An 8,835-nucleotide genomic window follows, 5' to 3' on the forward strand; every position below is an offset into this window, starting at 1 on the left:
GTGCAGCACCATGAATGTGGTTTGGTTTCCGTAGCTCGTAGGCCATGGAATAAGGGGCCTGACGATTGGGTGGCCTTCCACATGGCTTAGACTGCTGCACTTGGTGGAGGAGAGGCTCTGCAATTGCTGTTTTTGTCCTGTAGTTTTTGTTCTTTTCAGTTGTTTGTTTATTTGATTTTGATTGTTTATTTTGTTTAACCCAATTGATCATTATTTTAGAGATTTCATCTTGCCAGTTACAGCATGGAGGGCGCCATGGTTCTGCAGGTGGTTGGTCACTGGGTGTGGGCTTATCCTGGGTCCCCTTAGTGCATGTTATAATTTGTGGTGCTTTGTTTTGCGTTCTAACCTGTGTTTTGCTTTGCAGTGAGTGTGCCTTATTGGTTTATTGGTGGTGGTGCAATCCCCTGACCCTCTTCCCCCTCACTCACCCCCCCTTCCACCTGTGGACTCCATTGGCACCCCCTGCTGTACTGGTAATTTTAGTCTATTTTGATCATTTTTAATCTGATTTATAATAAAGAAATTGTTTTAATTCTACTCTTCTCTTGCAGCTGCTTATGAAACATTTACTTGGCATGTTGCCTGAACAAATCTGCAGCTGATTTGAAACATTTAATTGGCAGGTCATCTGAACAACAAAATAAATAAAAACATATTTTGTTGAACCTGGAAATGCACGTCTCTGCTCCATTCCTTTTATGAAACCTGATGTTGGGTATTCTCTTTGACTCATTGATGTGATATTCTCTGGGTGAAATTCCCAGAGTGGCGTTGTCTGCGTACTATTTGTCCGGGCCTTCGTGCCCTGGTTACAATCTGGCGTTAGTCGGCAGGATTTGTAAAGCAGAGACGTGTCATTCTGGTATTTTTCGGTCAGTTGGTTTACTTTGTTTTTTTTCTACCATATGTATTTTTGTGGTTATACTGTGTTTTGAAAAGGACAAAAACAGCAGTTGGCCTGGGATTCCACTCAGAAGAGCGACCTCTTCTGGGGAAGATTCTGCATCGCGCTCTGGACTTCTGCCATGGGTCTGGAGGATCAAGAGTGGGACCTAGTGATACATCTTTGGACTGAAGGAAAACCTGCTCAGGAGCTTGCTGCAACCTCTTGGTTCCCTGGGTCTGGCGTGTGGCGGGCGGATCTTTCTTCACACAGTGGCAGCGCAGGGAGACGTGTGGCACCGACTGGTGCGTGCTACTGTAGTGAATGAAGGACAAAAAACAGCAGTTGGCCTGGGATTCCACTCAGAAGAGCGACCTCTTCTGGGGAAGATTCTGCATCGCGCTCTGGACTTCTGCCATGGGTCTGGAGGATCAAGAGTGGGACCTAGTGATACATCTTTGGACTGAAGGAAAACCTGCTCAGGAGCTTGCTGCAACCTCTTGGTTCCCTGGGTCTGGTAATAGGATCTTTTTGCTGTTTAGGACCTGGAATTGATTTCCTTATGTCCCTGTTTTTGTTTTATCGGTGGGACACCGATAGAAGTTGGGGGGGTAGATTGTAGTGGGGTAGGCTTAGGCTTCCCCTGCAGTTCTGCCACACCCCTAATGATCCCTCGTTAGGTGAGCCACACAGGTGAGCCACCTTAACACTAATCAACCAGCCCATTTAAAAGGGAGACATGGCTTGACCATGGCAGGCTTGCTTGATGTTGCTGAGGGAGGGAGAACCAGATCATATGGTATGTGCTTTTAAGAATGTATTTCTTTTGGGATGTGTGGGCTGGTGTTAATGTTTGACATTTTGCAGGCGTGTGGCGGGCGGATCTTTCTTCACACAGTGGCAGCGCAGGGAGACGTGCGGCACCGACTGGTGCGTGCTACTGTAGGGAATGAAGGTACGGCGACTGCCTGTAATGTCCTTGGTTTTAATTTATTATTAGTAGTAATGACTAACTATGTCTGTCTTGTTAGGAGCTACTGTGACATGAGCCGGACATGAGCCAGTCTCCATGCACCTCGTGCAGCACCATGAATGTGGTTTGGTTTCCGTAGCTCGTAGGCCATGGAATAAGGGGCCTGACGATTGGGTGGCCTTCCACATGGCTTAGACTGCTGCACTTGGTGGAGGAGAGGCTCTGCAATTGCTGTTTTTGTCCTGTAGTTTTTGTTCTTTTCAGTTGTTTGTTTATTTGATTTTGATTGTTTATTTTGTTTAACCCAATTGATCATTATTTTAGAGATTTCATCTTGCCAGTTACAGCATGGAGGGCGCCATGGTTCTGCAGGTGGTTGGTCACTGGGTGTGGGCTTATCCTGGGTCCCCTTAGTGCATGTTATAATTTGTGGTGCTTTGTTTTGCGTTCTAACCTGTGTTTTGCTTTGCAGTGAGTGTGCCTTATTGGTTTATTGGTGGTGGTGCAATCCCCTGACCCTCTTCCCCCTCACTCACCCCCCCTTCCACCTGTGGACTCCATTGGCACCCCCTGCTGTACTGGTAATTTTAGTCTATTTTGATCATTTTTAATCTGATTTATAATAAAGAAATTGTTTTAATTCTACTCTTCTCTTGCAGCTGCTTATGAAACATTTACTTGGCATGTTGCCTGAACAAATCTGCAGCTGATTTGAAACATTTAATTGGCAGGTCATCTGAACAACAAAATAAATAAAAACATATTTTGTTGAACCTGGAAATGCACGTCTCTGCTCCATTCCTTTTATGAAACCTGATGTTGGGTATTCTCTTTGACTCATTGATGTGATATTCTCTGGGTGAAATTCCCAGAGTGGCGTTGTCTGCGTACTATTTGTCCGGGCCTTCGTGCCCTGGTTACACATGCATGCATGGCATGCGTTTGTGTGTCAGAAAGACTTCAGACGCTCATCCGCTCTCTCTTAGATAACCTTTATCTGATGCAATATTTCACCATTAGATATTAAAAGCATTATGCCTTCATCAACAAGGTGCCTGTTCCTATGATAAACAAATTACAGTATTATCCTGCTTTGTTGTCCAATTAGTGGAAGACTATGTTACATAACCAACCAATGCAAGTCATAGTTTCATGATGTAGCCTATGTGGACTGGACCAAAAGTATGGATGTTTCTGTTCTGCTGCGAAGTAAAATGTTAATGTTGAGGAAAAGATACATAAATAAAATAAATAATAAATAAGATACTTAACTTAACTTAATGTGTGGTTAACCTCAGTCAGTAATAAGGAAAATAACCACCAACATATAAACAAGTGCAAATACGTTGAAGCTCACACAGTACAGTCATGTCATGGTGCAATGTTTTGGGGTACCACAACAATACGGCTAATCATTTTCAACATGGAAAATAGTCCTAACCCTACCCTAACGCACCCACATCCCCCCAGCCACTCCCCCTACCCACCCCTTGAAACCAGACTCTCTATCACCTTCCTATCCATAGCTACGGCCCCTTTTCCATAGCCCCACCCCTCCCTGACCATGCCAGCCCGCACCACCCACATCCCCTAGCCACTTCAACTACCCTCAAACACAGACTCTCTTCCACCTTCCTATCCATAGCCCCTATTCCCTAGTCCCCCCCCCCCCCCCTCACATCCATGAGTGAGTGACTGACTCACTGACTGACTGACTGATTGACTGACTGTCCCGACATTGGTCTTCTGTCTCCGGCCTGGCCTCCTGCCAGCACCGTGGGAAAAATCTTTTTTTTTCTATTTTTCTTTTAAAAGAACAGTAATTCAGCTGTCCCCACATATCCCACTATCATATAGCTTACACCAGTTCACACCAGAGGTAAGGTAGAACAATTTAAACTTCACTACCCAGAATCACTCACTGCTGTTTAGTAGACAGCATTTCACTCTTAACTTTCGATTTGTCACTTCATGTGGACGGGAAAGATGTCTCACCAGTATTTGACTCCAGTTTCATTTGGGCAAATGGAGTGAATTCTTATGAATAAATCTTGCTTTGTCAACTAAAAGTACCATAGGGACATAGTACCATCTGGGTAGTGCAGCAGTAGATTCATCCTACCAACACGAGGGTCACAGGTTCGAGCCCCCCGTGTTACCTTGGCCGGGGTCCATACAGGCACAATTGGCCATGTCTGAGGGTGGGAAGCTGGATTTAGGGTATGTCTTCTGGACGCTGCACTAGTGCCTCCACTGGTCAGTCGGGGCACCCCTGTTTGGAGGAGGAATTGGGGTGGGGGGGGGGGGATAGCCTGATCCTCCCAACGTGCTACATCCTGCCAGTGAAACTCCTCGCTGTCAGGTGAAAAGAAGCGGCTGGCGACTGCACATGTATCGGAGGAAGCATGTGCTCTACAACTCTCCCCAGAACTAAAAGTACCAGAGAGCATCCACCTAACTCTCAAACACAAACTATTCATGTGTGGTAGGCTACAACATCTCAGCAACACATCAGTCCTTTCCATCCACAGGCTGTTTTGATATTCTCCATGCCTGACCAGATGAAACGAAATCCAGCCTCCGGGCATGCCGCATGGAAATCAGCATGCTGATTAGGCCCTGTGTTGTGAAATACATTGAAATAAATTTGCCATGGTGAGTATCAACAGATTCTCACTCTTTCATATTGCCTCCCACTCATTTTATCAATGAATAATGATGGCATGAATACATTCACCCTCGTGTGATGTGAGATGACAGACACGTACATGCTGCCCACAATCTATTTTTAGCCTCAGTTGGACCCTGATCCTGTGTTGTTGTTGTCCCCCCCCCCCAGATTTAAGATGAGTGGAATTATTCTTGTGTACAAGGGACCAGACAGCAGCACCAGTGTGTGACTGAAAAAACAAATCATCTCAGTCAAATTGAAATGTTTTATCTGCTGTTGAGTGGCATCCCAGATGAACAAATGAGCCACTGAATTAATTATCATAGAGTCATTGCTCATACATGTAAGTTGCATGTACATGTCCCATAATGGCCTCTGCAACATTTGCAGATTAAAAAAACAAACATTTTAGACTTTGGAAATTGTATGCAAAGCTTTACTAGAAGCAGTAAAGCATAAAAGTAGAATGCAATTGGACTAACAGTGTGACGTAAATTACAAAATACAAAAAGAAAAAGGTCCACAACTTCTGAGTTTTGTTCCTATGAATTTAGAACTACACACACCCATCAAATGCATCCGAAACACACTGCTACCAAAGAAATAACAGATTATTTACCACAACAATTTTCTGTTATTTTCAGCTCTAGGTCTGCAAAGCACTAGACTCAGCTCTCAGTCTTGATCCGTTTCACTACTGTTTGGTGGTTAGGTGGCGCTGTTGGCGCCGCTCACCAAACGTCTGGAAACCGAGACTAGCAAAGCACTAGTTTTCAGTGTAATTTTGTAGATACTGAACATGCTGTCCGTTTTATTTGTAGACCTGCAGAGCATTCTCTTCTCATGGGTTTTGGGAACTCGTAGCAGCTGCCAGGTTCACCATAGAATGTGATCAAATTCATTCAGGCTAATTGTTGCTGTGAGACGCATTGAAACACAAGCAGGCGTATAATGTGTGTGAATTGTTCTTGGATAGAGGGACTAGGTTTGTTTAAGTACTTTGTTGAGTGAATTTCCCATAAGGAGGCAGGAGTAGTGCACATCTCTAAGATCTCTACTGACTCAGTGAACATGATTTTCTTTATAACGGCAAAGGATTGGGAGTTGTAGTGACATCATAGTAGGTGCAAAAGCCATATAAAGTCTTTGCTTTTGCTCATCATGGGTTTTGCACAAGTGACATCACAATTCAATTATTACCTGTCATCGTGCATAATTGGTTCATCTGTGGCCATTACTGAAATAGCTATTCCAGGCGAGCCTTTGGATTCTAATAATGCCATAAATCTCAGCAAGGCGTCAGAATACATTGAACTCTGACACTACAGTATTGTAGATGAACTAGTGTCAGATCATGGAGTGAATTCAAAAATTATTAACAGCACGAGAATAGATGAGGCCATTATTAATAGACTTCCTCAACTAAATATTCACCTGAAAAATGTGTCTGGTTAAAAATTAAAAACTCCATTTTACCCCATGTATTATCTAGGCTATAGGCTGTGTGTTGTCATGGCTTTAATTTAAATTAAATTTCATTTAATTAAATAGAATCCTATACGATTAAAATGTGCTGCAGCTCGCAGCCTGACTCTGTTTTCCAAGCGCATCCTGAACATATGGGAGCAGCAAATAAGCAATTGTCAATTTTTCTTTAATTGAACCTGGGGCTCACTTTGAATGCACAACAGGCCCCGAGGGTCTGCCAGGTGGCCACTACACTGTTTGTGTCAGGAAATTACATAACACACACGCTAGGCGCGCGTGCGCACACACACACACACACACACACACACACACACACACACACACACACACACACACACACACACACACACACACACACACACACACACACACACACACTCTCTCTCTCTCTCTCTCACACACACACACACACACACACACACACACACACACACACACTATAGCATCTGGTGCTCAGAGGCCAGATGAATGTTCTTCCCTCAAAATAGCGTCTCACATTCAAATTCAACCAAACATTTATTTCAGTGAAGCATACAGCTCGTTCTTGGTGGTACTGTACTGTATAATCTTAACAAAGTGATAATACTTCATAGTAGTATTTTTGGGGGAGTATGTAGTCTATGTACTTTACTTGAGTAGGCTATTTATATTTCTGTTAACTTTCACTTTTACTCTACTACAATTCTCCAACTAAATATCGCACACTACACGCTCATTTGTAGCGTGCCTTGCACGCTTCACTCCACAGTTGAGCAACTGAGCAACTGTGGCACCGCCTGTCACCTTATTATAGGAGATACATTTCCCCTAAACATCTTCATTAATCCTTACTACAAAATAAAACCGGAATAAATCAAATCAGTGCTCCTACTGTAGCTTGCAAGATAATCACGATCCATACTCCATTCCAATTGGTGGCAGTAATGCACCATAACATTGTTTGCCAACCACTATAAAACTCAAGAAGATGTCCTTTGCTTTTTTATTGACAGCATTTACTTAGTGTACTTTCAATGCTTACACATCAGAGAATTACTTTTGATACTTAAGTACAGTAAATAAGCTACTTTAAGACTTTTACTCAAGTAATATAATAATAGGTGATTTTAACTTCTACCAAAGTCAGCTTTCAGGTACATTTCTGTCATTTTACCACAAGCAATTTCTTCTGATGGCATCTTACTGTACAACCGAATGCAACAGGTCAGACACTGCATCAGTCAACATTCTGTAGTCCATTTGGTGATAGAATGGAAATAGCTGTCCTATCTCCTGCGGGGTGTTTGTCTGTCTGGGTGTCAGTGTGTTTGTTTTTGTGATTCCTCGACAATTTTATCTGTTCATTGTGTATTTTTAACATCTGTCTTAAATAAATTCATTCATTCAATTCAGCCTTCAGAGACCCGTCTGACAAAACAAACCTATCAGTCGAGGTGTGGAGCGAGGTGCCGCTTATCTGCTCTGTGCTCGGTGTAACAGGAGAGGGTTTGGACTAGTTATTCAGAGTGAAAGAATGAAGCAGAAAATGTAATAAAGGAGACAACGGACACTGGATTTCTGTCATAATAAAGAAATAAATTGCGTACTTTTACTTTTCTTTCTGGCAACTCAGTCGTTATGCGACACAACATTCCCTTTTGAAATTGTTTACGCCACAAAGCCTGACTAACAGCATCCTCCATCATTTCACCTGAAGAGAATGTGATTTATTTTGATTTTCACAGACACAGTAAACTAATGTCTAATCTGTGCTTTGGAGGACAAAGCATTAACGGCGAGCCAACAAACACAGAGCTGGGGCGAGAGTGACAAAAAGGTAATAGAGCAAACAAATGATGGCAAATGATGTAGAGTGCTGGGAGATGTGACACAGTATTTACAGCAGTGATTCTCAACCTTTTTCATATCAAGGACCCCTCATTTACTCCACATTAGTGCAGTGCCCGTTCCCCTCCCTCCGCTTCTCCCCATTCACACATCATGCTCTCCCACTCTTCACCCTCCCTGATTGGTCAAATTGCACGAAATCCGAGACTGCAGTTTCACGGGTTCCCAGCAGCACACCCATCAAGTTTGAAGTCGATCCGACGAACGGTTCTCGAGATGAACTGCTTTTAGTGTTGCCAGTAGGTGGCACTATAACTATGTGAGAAAAATCAAAACAGTCATTCTTCTACATTCTCTAATTGTGCTAATGTCTTGTAAATTAAATAATGGCGTCTAACAATTCATCATTTTGCATGGGGACACCCTGGAACTCCTCAAGGACCCCTGGTGGACCCCAGACCCCACGTTGAGAATCACTGCTCTACAACATACAAGTATAGTACGACATAGCCTATGCCAACATATCAGAAACAACTCTTCTCCTTCTGTTAAGGAAGAAAAGTAAATTTCACAATTTCTCTGATATTGATTACATTTTTTACAATCAATGCTTAATTTATCAGATTCCGTATGTTTAGAGGACAGCTAGCTTATGCTGATGATGTTCTCAAACACGCTAACAAGATACTGGGCAAGAGGTGAAACTGCTGCAGTCGTCTGGACATGCAGCAGTAAAGCCCATGGCACACCAATCAAACATTCTACAACAAACACAGATGTTTGTTTGGTGTGCCATGGCTGTCTGTAGTTTGGTCAGATTCGACAGATTCCAGATTCCTTCCTGTCGGTAGCCCATGGCACACCAACAACACCACCACCACAACACCGCCAACAACTTGTTGGAGAATGTTTGATTGGTGTGCCCTCGGCTTAAGAGCTGTAAAAGCGTGTTAGCCAAAAGGTCACCGTATTCTTTTACTGCTTTCAGGA

Source organism: Poromitra crassiceps (assembly GCF_964638095.1).
Source record: "Poromitra crassiceps genome assembly, chromosome: 12".
Classification (NCBI taxonomy): Eukaryota; Metazoa; Chordata; class Actinopteri; order Beryciformes; family Melamphaidae; genus Poromitra; species Poromitra crassiceps.